The sequence below is a fragment of the Podarcis raffonei genome, chromosome 1 (genome assembly GCF_027172205.1).
Source record: "Podarcis raffonei isolate rPodRaf1 chromosome 1, rPodRaf1.pri, whole genome shotgun sequence".
NCBI lineage: Eukaryota > Metazoa > Chordata > Lepidosauria > Squamata > Lacertidae > Podarcis > Podarcis raffonei.
The window spans coordinates 50,628,315-50,640,879 of NC_070602.1; the positions used below are offsets into that span (position 1 = coordinate 50,628,315).

Here is a 12,565-nt window from a genome sequence, read left to right on the forward strand (position 1 = left end):
TGCGTTCCCTCAAACTTTGCGTTGAGGGACGATCTGGAGCAAATGGAATCACCTTTCTTCATTGCTCCCCCACAAACTTTCCCGAGGTCCATTTGTCTGCAACGTCTATTGCGCGGCTTCTTCTGCTTCATTATTTCTCTAAGCGTGGTGATTGTAATAACACCCACGAGAAAACCTGGTGCAGGTTGGATGGATTTACCCCTCTCGAATTGGGTATTGTAGAAAGAGTATCTGGGATTCCTACCAGCTGCCCCCAACTCTTGCCTTTGCTCTGGACCAAACGTCCCGCAGCACCGTGATACGTCTGACAGTGGGGTTCACTCACAGCAGTGAATGTAAGGCAGTAGGATGGAGGGATGGACACCAAGGGCTGAGTTCGAACCAGGACCTACCACATGTTTTCAAGCAATGAGTGAGCGGGCGAGAGTTTCTGTGCGAGTGCAGAGTTCATTTAGTTCACTGCTGGAAAGACACCTCCTTCCCCACCCCCAAATATCTGGAGCGATGGGGTGCAGGTTCAAGGTGAGAGGTCTGAGCCGCTCGGCTGGCTTGAACCAGCTGATAAATATGAATGATAAAGAACAGTCCTTTCCCCAACGGGGACGAGGGGCAGTTATCCTGCCCTTGTTCCACCCACTGCCCTCCTGCCTTCACAGTCCCGCGTTCTCCCAATCTGAACCGAGAGAGAAAAAGCTCTGAGGCAGAGCCCCACGTTCGGGGAGTTGTGGCATCGAACTGCCCTTGTGGCAAAGCCACCTGGCTATGGAAGTTGCGGGAGGATTAACCTGACTTCAGATCCAGCTCCTTTGATTCTGCTGGCTGCAGCATTCCAGGAGCAGGATTCAGGATTATGTAAATGTGGATCGTCCCTCTTGGCTAAACGCGTGCTAATTAGGGGATGAAGAGTTGCAGTGCTTTGTCCCTTTCTCCTTGGTCCTTCAGTGGGCTGGAACTGTGGGGATGCGGGGGTGGGGGGCCTTTGGTCCCTGCCCCACGCACCAATAAAAATGGAACTGATAAGAGGGACGGCTGTGGGTGAGATATGACCGTGGTGGAGTTGGTTGTAGCTCACTTAATGCAGGCGCTCCAGTTGCTCTGTAACCAAGGCTAGATGGTGGCAAAGTGTAGGTTCTGTCCCATGTTACCAACGGTGACTGTGACTTGATTATTGCTTGCACATTTGCCATCTGTTTACTCGGCACTTTATCCATGAGCAGAAGCAAACTAGGACCCTGCCCCATGGTAGAGCATGAGCCTCTTAATCTCAGGGTCGTGGGTTTGAGCCCCGCATTGGGCTAAAGATTCCTGCATTGCAGGGGGTTGGAATAGATGACCCTCGTGGTTTCTTCCAACTCTACAGTTCTGTACTTGAACTTTCAACAGTACAGGGGCAACATAAGGGAGAGAGGGAGAAATAAGGTTCATGGTGAGAGGCGAGGCATGGTAGGGGAAAGGTTGGTAAAGGGTGAATGTTAGCAAAGTTGTTTTAGATGAAGGACACATACAAGGATGTGATGTGGCATACTCTGTCCTGTTGGGAGTGACCACTGTTCTGGTGACAAGTGTGCGAGAATGCCAATATATGTGCCTGTGAATGATACATTTTGATAGGACAGTAACTGCGGGGTGGAATCAGGATAAACTCTGAGTCCAGTTTAGGCAGAGTGATTTCTAGGATCTCTGGATGAATTTGCAAGAGTGATGGGGAGGGGGGTTTAGTGGTGGAAACGAATCCCCACTAATAGGATACCAACAGGACAGCTTTGCTAGCACCCTGCATTTCAAAAACAAACAAAAGTTGACCTCTGGAACTCAACAGATTGACTCATAAATTGTGAAATTTACAGCACAATTCTATGCATCTATTCTTTACTTAGTAAAGTTCAATGCAAGTTGCTGTAGCCTGAAAGACATGCAATATGGACTACTTTCCCTTGCCTTTGCTCCCAAATGACTTGGAGGCATGCTTCTTTTCAAGAATTTCATCAATCCCTGCAGTAATTCCCCTTCTTTGAACTGCATCCATTTATTTTAATGTAGCTTTTGATCCCACCCATCCATGTGGCATTGCCCAGAAGCCCTTTCTTTTCGTTTTGCTCTATACATTGCAGGGTATAAAATGACTCAGAGCAGTGCTGGATAAACAAACAAGACAGAAGTATAACATGATGTTCTAGCTATCACTGTGCTCTCATTGCTGCGCTCCTGTTTAAACAGCGGCTTAATTTGGTGTAATGCTTACATTGTTCATTTCGAGGGCAGACCCATTATGCAAAGGTTGAATTTAGTGACATGAGAGCAAGCACCTCTTGGTATCCGGGCATCAAAGCAGGCACCTGCCTTTCTGTCCTCTTTGCCAAAGAGAGGTCTTTTCCCAGCAGCAAACTGCCTGCATCTCAGTGGTTAATTTCCAAATGAATACCTGCCTCCGAAAGTCTGTAAGTAAATGATGTGGGTCATGATGTACAAAGTGAACGGGTTGGTGAAAGTGAATCAGGTCCCATGTTGCAATCTGATTGAGTTAGAAAAGTCACAACTATTCAGATAAAATAATACAAAAACACCTGGCGTCTCCCTCTCCTATTTGCGCTGGGGAAAATTGAAAACACATTTTTCTTATTAACGAAATGCCATATGCATGCAAAAATAAGTGTCCGTGTGATGCTCATCTAGAAGATATTTATGTACGGTTGGGCTAATTAAAGATAAATGGAACCTTGACTTACCAGAAATAACCCAGATTTGATGATGTTTCAAATAGCATGGTGGTTTTTTTTTAAATAGGGGGAAAAAAACAATGGTTGTTACATGTTGAAGTCAAGATGGTTCAACTTTTTCAGTGCATGTACTGAACTGGTATTTCCTGAACTCTGGATTTGCATATGGTTCAAGGCATCTGAAAATATACATTGAACCAGAATGTGGGGGTTGGGGGTTGGAGAGGCAACTTTAATGTACCGGACCATTCTGAAGCTTGGTTTAACCATTGCAAATCTGATGAAAAAGTCAACTCCAGCATGTTACAAGTGCTACAGCCAAATGACGGTCTGCCCTTCAAATGCTGGAAAGGCAGCAGGGATGAGGAACCTATTGCTTCCCAGATGTTGTTGGACTGCAACTCAGATCATCCCATGCTGGCCGGGGCCAATGGGAGTTGGAGTCCGACAACACCTGGAAAGCAAGAGGTTCCCTGCCCCTGATTTGCAGCCTCCTGACCAGTCACAGTTCATACAGAGCATATTGCTTTCATACATGCATATACTGCTTGATTGCAAGAAAAATACTCAAAGCCGTTTATCTGCACCAGATACTTATTTTGGTTTTATACTGTTGTGGCTTCTCATAAACAATCCTGGGAAGTGTGATTAGGAGAAGTTGTGGTGAAGTTTCCATTACCTATTTCTAGCCCCCTGCACAGAAAGGCGGATCCCAAAGTTCTTTGGGGAAAACACTGCTAAGCCAATAAAAACCTGGCGTGTGTGCCTGTAACTTACAACGTTTACACAGCTCGTGCCGATTGCGAGAACAAAGAGGAGGCTCCTATGTCAGGGAAAACGGCCACTAGGAGTTCTAGCTTTGTAGGGATGGTCCCTCTCGGGGCAGGTGGGGAATTCGTCCTCCAGCTTATTGAAACGCACCCATTGTCAAAGGAAGACCTATTGACAAAGAAAGGGATGCCAGTCCCATTTTGGGAATATCATGTCTGTTTCCGTAAGAGGCTCCAAATATGCTGTCTAATTGGTAGCTTCTTATAAGGTAGTTAGTTAGGTAATTAGTGTGGAAGTCAGTAGGGCATAAAACTCATGCCAGCAGTGGAAAAGGGTGGCTATGTGCAGGTAAGGATGGGAGGACGGACACTCTTGAAGTTAAGCATATGCCTTCTAATACATGGATCAAGCCAGAAAGGCACAGCCTCGGAATGCCCTGCTGTAAGATTTTGGTGGCATTTAGAAGCACGGCTCTTGAACAGAAACATATGTCACGTGGAGGAGTTAATATTGCCATGAAAAGTGCTCCTGGCATTGGCTTTCTTTGTCTGACTTACAGTTCACAAAGTCTATACAAACTGACAGAAGATCCAGACAGTCACAATATGATATTGAGAGAATATAACATTTAAGGGGTTTGATGCATGGGTGCCGTAGAGGCTGGCTCTGTGAAAACGAGGGCTAATGCAATACACTTAATAGGTTTCCTTGGTTTAGATGTATACTGACCTCAATGTGCGACCGTAGTTTCCTTTAACTACAATTCCTTTTTAATCTAAATTTAGAAATGACGTATCGTTGGCGTGGTTCAGTAGAAAAGGGCAATGTTTTCATGCTAAAACATGCCACCTGCTGCAGTCTATTAATCTGTTCAATTAAGTTATCTGAGGGTCTTGAGACTTCCAATTTAATTGACAGGAACGGGATGGGCTAGTTCTTGCTTGCAGTTTGTTCCCTTGCAATGCAGGGTCAAAAGCAACACATCATTAATATAAGGCATTTGAATTATCTGCAGAGTGTGCGTGTGGAGGGGAGGAATAAGGCATAAGTCAAACTTTGCATGAACATAGAAGCTGTTCACACAAATGACAGTTTATGGATCAAGCCGCTTCTGCATGTAAGAACAGGGGAGGGTTTTCATGTGTTACTGAAAAAAAGTCTTCCGTTCAATTTCAGCCTAAAGAAAGCAGGTTGGTGGTGAAAACTTCTGCACTCTCTTTCATGAATTTTATTTTTTTACAAAAGCAGTGCTGTTATGGATAACTAACTGGGGCCTTGTTGGTGGGCTTTTGGCTGCCTAGGATTGCTGTGTGTCTCAGCTGCAGATTGAGCTTTCCTAGCTTGTTGTCCATAAGCAACTTTGGAACTTTCAATACAAACTAGAAAGTCCATTGTTCCGAGGCTCCGTTCAGCCACAAACACACTTCAGCAAGGTCATTTCCTTTGCCTTGGTACTGTCCCTTCTCCATGGCTTCCCACTGCCCACTTGTCCTGCTAGCTAGGGATGATGGGATTTGCAGTCCCAAAACGGCTGGAGACCCATGTTTCCAAAACCCTGGCCTAGCTAATAAAGCTTACTGGACATGGGAAACACTTAGAGAGGGATTCCACATAGCACAATGGCAATAATTCTGCCAGATGAAACAATTCCATCCACTTTTCACCTTTGTGCTGCTCTGGGGGCAGCCAATGGCAGGGGTGCACAGAGGGAAGAGGTGAGCGAAGGTCCCCTTGTGTGGTGAAGGTTTTTGTGTGGGCTTCCACCAGCGGGACTTGCTAGCTGATTCAGAACCTTAGTATTTATGAGAAATGTCTTACTTGCCTAATATTACTGTCTAAGGCAGTTGTTGTTAATATATTGTCCACATTTCACCCTAATGCCCCAGGGTGGCTTACAGCCTTAAAGCACAATATCAATAACAACTCAAAACAACATGCAATCCTGAAAGCAAAGATGTGTCCTTAAAACAATCACCCAAGTGTCAAAAGTCAGGATATAATGAACATGCCAGACATGCCTCTTTGGGGAGGGAGTTATCTAGGGCCCAAGGTACGTATACATATGGAAGTCTGTATGTAATTGCCCTAAATTGATCAAGACAATATTGGCTGAGACACAACCAGGGAACCAAAATTGGTGGCAGGGATGAGATCTGGTATTAGCACACCTGCTTAATGACTTTGAAGACTGCCAAAATCCGGCAAATAGCAACCCAACAGTGTGTCCCATTAAGCAGTATGAAAAAGGAATGTTTATGTGCAAAACTCATGCTGCAGGCATTTAGAAGTAAGGAAATGCCCCGAATAGGTTCATACTTTTTTCTCTAGCTGTTCTCTATATCATCTAAAACGATTTGTCATTTTGAGATATAATCACAAGTATGTGAATAAAATACCATATGTTGTGTGTTGGCAAATAGGTGTTTAGGGCTGAAGAGCAATGTTGGTTGTTTGGCAACCGTGTCGCAACGCTGTAGGATGATGGTGCACCCCCTTCCCAAGCCCCCCGAGGAAGCTGCTTGGCCGCAGGTGGCTGATTCAGAGCTACAGCAGGAAAAGCAGCTGGATGTTGCCTGTCAGTGCAGTGCAAAGCACTTCTTCCCTCCAGATGTTTGTGGAGAAGGGGCACCGCTAGATCGCAGCTGGAGATCGTGATTCTTTTACATCTCACCCCAAAGGGATTTTCACTACCATGCAGCCAACTGCTTCTGTACCCCCAATACATTAATACTTCACATTTATCTGTGTCAATTTGATTGCAACAGACAGACGTGGTAAAGAAAGTTGTTTCTTGAAAAGTGAGGCTGTAGCTACATTAGCAGCGCAAAGCATTCTGTGTAGTCACACCATGGGTGTAGCCAGGATTTCTGTTGTGGGGGGCAGGCCTTTGGGGGGGGCAGAACCGCAGTTAGCTATGTATTTTTATTTATTTTAATTGATTGGGGGGCAGCTGCCCCTCCCTGCCCCCCCGGCTACGCCCATGAGTCACACATCTACCTTTTTCTTTAGAATTGTTCCCTGGGCTGTCCAGGAGACTTTGCAAATTCATTTTCACCTTACAGAAAGTGGGTTGGTAGTGAAAATGTCTATGCCATGACTGTTCCCACTTTTATTGGTTTTATTTTTATTTTTTACAAAAACAGCATCAGTTGGGATTTTTGTGGCTTTCAGATTCTCAAGGTCTAATTGCTACCCTACATTTGTTATCAGGCCTGTTCATTTGTGACCCAGCAAGCCAAATGCTGCCTGACAATCCGCCAGGGATTTGATAAATCTCCTGCTTTTGTCACCAATCTGGGACTTCTAAAACTGGTCAGTGGGTATGTGTTGAGCACTGGGCAGGCTGTAATCGATGGCTGAAGCACTTATTCAGCTTGGTGGATCATGTCTGCAGGTATATTTATTTACACAAAGGATTTGAAATAATCAGCCCTCAGAGCCTCTCTTGCAGGAGTAATGGATAATTGAAAATCATCTGCTTTCTTAAGGGTTTCTTCCAATATACCGTACTTTTTTAAAAAGAAAAACCACCATCGTCTCAACAAAGGCTCTGTTCTGCACAGGTCTCATCCTGGTACTACTGAGGGTAATGGCACAGTGCTGCATATCTAATTAGTCGATGCATTAATTCATTGCAAGCCTGGCCATAGCAATTTATCATCCTAGTCCTGTACGGAATGCTCCTGAATGGTAACAATACATTCAGTTAGATGACTCCCTGAACCCTTAATTGACTGGATTTGTTCCTGTCCACTCTGCTTCTCTTGCCATGTCTTTGTGTTTGCTCCTCTGACTGATCCTGTGAGCAGACTCTTGGTTTTTGTTTTTCAAATTACTGTTTGGCTTTTGCCCATGACTTCAAGCCAGGAAATGTGTGGCAAAGCTCCATCCACCTTTTCCCATGATGGGATTAGATACCAAACAGGAGGAACGAAGCTGACACCAATGACAGTGTACAGAGCATGATTAGCAGAGCCATATCTTAGTTAACCTAATCAGCTTCCCCCTATAGAAGATTTGCTTTTCCTGCTGAGATGTGTGAGAGGAACCATTTTCAGCAACCAGCAAATGGTTCCATCTTCAGGCAGATATGTTCACAGGAACCATCTGTACACAGCTATCAAGCACAGTCTTTACACTTTCCTTGACTGCTGGTCAATGTGTGATTATTTTTTTTAAAAAGCTATGATTTTTACTGACCCCACTAGTTTAACATGACAACTCTCTAGGAGGGCATATGGACGAGAAGCTTTCCATGGGTGCTGCAGTGCTTTGAGTGTTATGCAAGAAGAAAATCTGAGGGCAATTGTATACATTACCGGAACATTGCCAGAGCATTCCTGGATCCCAGTTCTGTACCCTTGCCAATAATAATTAGAAGTTCCCACATGATCTTATGTGATTTCACTATTAAATGTTGCCTGGATGGCATGGGATCTAGCCATGGGGGAAAGGTGTGTGTCTCTGGGTGCCTAAAGGCAGGGCATACATTTAAATAATAAACAAATAAACCCCTGTCATTCCAGTATGAACCAGTCCTTGCCACAGGCATCTGTAAGAACAGGATGCTTGACTAGATAGGCCACTATTGCTGCAATGGCAGCACTATCGGCAGCAAGCCGATTGTGAAAATATTGCTATTCAGAGTAATCTTCCCCAGCTAGGGCTCTCCAGATATTTTGGACAACAACTCTCATCAGACACCAGGCTGAGGAAAGCTCAACCAAGCTCACTTTAACACCCTTACTGAAGAACACTTGAAACAAGAAAAAGATAGGATGCAGTTCTTGGGAAGCTGGGTGTGCTCCTTTGTTTTCTTCACCCCTCAGCCAGTTGTCCTCTTGAGGCCCAGTGGATTAAGGCCTGTTTGGTAGACAAGGACTGCTTTCCCCACTTCCCATCCCCTGCAGCGTATCTGTGAAGAGCACAAGCACCCTGTCACCTGCCCTGTAATTACTCCCTTAGAACCTGGGAGGGAGGAGTGCATCTCTCGGGGCAATTGCGTAGTTGTAGGAACACCTCTGGCTCTGGCATAGCAGCCAAGCTTCTTGTCTCTCAGATAATGCAGAACAGGGCTGCTGGCAGGGGGGGATCTTGCTACTTACAAAAGGGCACTTCTCCAGTGTTTGGAAAGTGATATACACATTCTCCAGATCTATCTTATTGCATCATGTGCAGATACTCTGTGCTCGAGTCCTAGCCTGGGCCTGTCAGCTGCATTGCTGCAATCAACATAATCAGGAAGCAATTGTAGCTTTAATATTTTGGCTTAAGAATTGACTCCCACCCCTCCAAAGCATCTCATTAAACAGCCTTGCTTGATTTTCAAATTATAACAAAAATGCTGAAAACTTAGAAAAGGGTTCATGCACAGAAAGCAAAGAAGGAAGCACCATCTCCTTCTGGAATGACACAGGTCTTGGTCCTATGCACATTTGCTCAGCTTTAAGTCCCAGTGGATTCATAGGACCGCCTCCTGTACCGCTGATGGTTTCAGCTGATGATTAATTAGCTGAAACTAAAACCTGCTTAAAATTGGGGAATACTCAAACTCAATAGCAAAAACACACATGAAATTACTGGTAAAAAAATATGGGGATCCAAGAAAAAAGTGAACTACAAGAAATTAGTGGTTTGGAAATTAGCAAAAAAAGGTAAATTATCTGGGTATTTGACTCACGACAAAGAATATCAATCTATTCCAGGACAATTACGTCAAGACCTGGAAGGAGATGTAAAAAGAATTTGGAGATCTGGAGCAGGCTAAACATCTGCTTTAGGGGAAGAATCTCTACAATAAAAATAAACGTGCTCCCAAAAATGATCTTTCTATTCCAATCAATTCCAGTGATCAGGGGAGCAATCTGTTTCAAAGATTGACAGAGACACATATCAAGATTTATCTGGCAGGGTAAAAAAACCCAGGATTAACCACAAACTATTAATTGATGTTAAAGAGAGGGGTTTTTTTCCACTGCCAGATCTGAAACTGTATCATGAGATGGCTTGTCTCTCCTGGATCCAGGAATGGTTGACACTACAAAATACTGACTAGAAGGATTCAATAATAGATATGGTTGGCACGCCTATTTAAGATATGAGAAGGTCAAAGTCCACAAAGGCTTCTTGAACCACGTGGTTAGGAAATCGTTATATATGGTGTGGGCTAAGTATAAGGACTTATTAGAGCCAAAAATGCCATGGTGGCTATCCCCGACAGAAGCATTCTTGGTTAAAAAAATGAGAAGTAATTGGGCAACTTACAAAGATCTATTGGAAGAAAAAGAAAATAGGCTAAAAAAATTTAAAAATTGAAGAAATTTGGAGCCATTTGACTGATTGGTTGCAATATTTCCAACTAAACAAAACATTTCCAAAGGACAAACAGAAACTTTTTCCACAGAACTTTCAAGACTCAAGAAAGACCTAACCACCACTCCCCCCAAAAAAACACCCCGCTCTCTAAAATGTACAGACTTCTCCTTGACTGGGAGATCAAGGAGGAAGAAGTAAAATCAGTAATGGTACAATGGGCCAGAGACTTTGGTTACAATATTTAAATGGAATCATGGGAAAGGTTATGGAGGGACGACCTGAAATTCACTGCGTGCTATGCTTTGAAAGTGAATTTCATGAAAATGCTCTACAGATGTAAAACTGGCCAAAATGTATAAATGCAGGTCAAGCGTTTGTCGGAAATGCAGGGAGGCAGAAGGCATGATGATCCACATGTGGTGGAACTGCAAAAATATAAGGGATTTTTGGGGAACAATATATAATGAGCTTTAAAAAATGTTTAAATGTTCCTTCCCTAAGAAGCCCGAAGCCTTCCTGCTGGGCATAATGAATAACGAAATTCCAACAAATTTAAGGAGAATTTTTATGTATGCAATAGCAGCAGCAAGAATTCTAATTGCAAAGGGATGGAAAGGAAATTCTATTCCCTCTAAATTGGATTGGCAGAACAAAATGTTAGAATATGCAGAGCTAGCAAGATTGACAGCAAGATTCCGAGACCATACAGACTAAATATTCAATAGAGAGTGGAACATTTACAGAGAATACCTGAAAGAACATTGTAAAAACTTAAATTCTTTGGCAGGCCTGGATTGACCTCTGCATGAAATAAGAGAACATAACAAAACTAATACAACTGAATAACTTAGGAGAGATAAAGTTAAGTGCGTAGTCAAAAAAGTAATTTAGGAACCACAATGGGGGATTTGGAAGTCATGTTGGAATTAGTTATGTGTGAACTTAAATCTTTTTTTGTAATAAGTATTGATTTGTGATCATTTTTGATGACTGTTTTGTATTGTTTGTTTTTAAAACCAATAAAGCATTAAAAAAAAAGGGATGTAGCTTAAACATCAGTTGTTGTGCATTTCTAGAGAGCCAGTGTGCTGTTGTGGTTAAGAGCAGTGGACTCGTAATCTGGTGAACCGGGTTCGCTTCCCTGCTCCTCCACATGCAGCTGCTGGGTGACCTTGGGTTAGTCACACTTCTCTGAAGTCTCTCAGCCTCACACACTTCATAGAGTGTTTGTTGTAGGGAAGGAAGGGAAAGGAGATTGTTAGCCGCTTTGAGATTCCAGGAAGAGAGCTGATGAGCTGGGCTAATGCTAATGATTCACTATCACGGAGGTCACCAATGCAGTGCCTGTGGGCACCAGTGCACCCCCAGAAGATTTCCATGATGCCTGCCAAGCCATTTGCTCCCCGTGTACCAGATTACCAAAACAATTTGGATTTAAATGCTCTGCTTATGCAGTTTCTCTAGCTGCTTGTAGTTCCTTGGTTTGGCACAAGTCCACTTCAACACTGATTGAGTGGCAGCAGGCCTCTAGCTTGGTTGGAGGGCAAAGAGGACCAGTGGTGGTCAAGTTGTGCCTATCTGTGCAAGGACTGTGGGGAAGATAGGAAATGTGGAATGAGAGGTCAGCACCAGTCAGTACCAGACAGAAGGGAGCAACATAATCATTTAATTGTAAGAATCTCCCTCTAGACTCCTCAGACTTCCTGAGATTTACAGCTCTATGGTGTCTCCGTCTGAAAAGCCTTCCAATTCACTCCATAGTTATAACTTTCTAGAACAGGACGACGACAGAGATGGGTGCAAGAAGACTTAGTGGGCTATGAGGTTTTACATGGGAGACCCAGCTTTAATTGAATCATAACTCTCACTTGTTAGTGGTTTATTCAGATTTCTATTGGGGGTTTGCATCCGCTTGGTGTGTGAAGTGCAATTCTGTAAAATCTCTAAACTGGATTAGGACCCCCACAAAGCCTATCATCGCTATGTTTACCTGTCTATTTCTATGTTTCCCTAGGTCCATAGGCTTTGCAAGAAGTAAGGATGTCCAAAATGCTGCCTGTGGACAGGGGCGGAGGAAGGGGTGTGTGATGGGGTGGGCCGCCCCGGGTGTCACCACTGAGGGGGGTGACAAAATGCTGGGCAGCACTCACCACGGGGCCTGCAGCACACCTGAACCACACGTCTCTCTTGGGAGTGATGCGGTGGCTTGGGCACCCGCAGGCTCCACGCTTCCCCAAACGGTCCGCCCACTGCCTCCCCCTCAACTGTTGGGTGACTGAGTGGGAGGAGGCAGGCAGACTCCTTGGAGGCCCTGCAGAGCGTCCGGCCCTGCCCGCCCCCACCCCGCGGGTGGCTGGCCCTGTCCATGGGCGCAGGGCACGCGCGCTGCCCCAGGTGCCCGATTGACTTGCTCTGCCGCTGCCTGTGGAGCACTTGACAACCTCTGGACTTTTGTTGTTGTTGTTATTAAAGCGCAGCAGCAGAGGATTGTCTTTAAATGCTGCACTTAAGTTTTTTTAAAATCCTACATTGTTTTACTTTAATAATAAATAAGTAAGCCCACAGCTCCTCAGTACTCCTTAAGCAGTCTTCTAGGCAGCCTCATGTTGTAAGGCCTATAAGAGGCCTATTGGGAAATACAAACAAGCACTGGAGGGGAAAGACCAGTATGAAGCTGCAAGGTATCAAAAAATGTACCTACAACCAAAGATGTCACATGGCTATCTCTTAATTATATTAAGATATGAAAGAGCAAGAGACAT

General features: G+C 44.3%; 1 protein-coding gene across 1 annotated transcript in view; it reads left to right on the forward strand.

Moving 5' to 3' along the window:
* CHRM4 (cholinergic receptor muscarinic 4) overlaps positions 1-12,565 on the forward strand; it is a 47,092-nt gene that overhangs the window by 1,095 nt on the left and 33,432 nt on the right. The gene's annotated exons all lie outside the window — the stretch shown is intronic.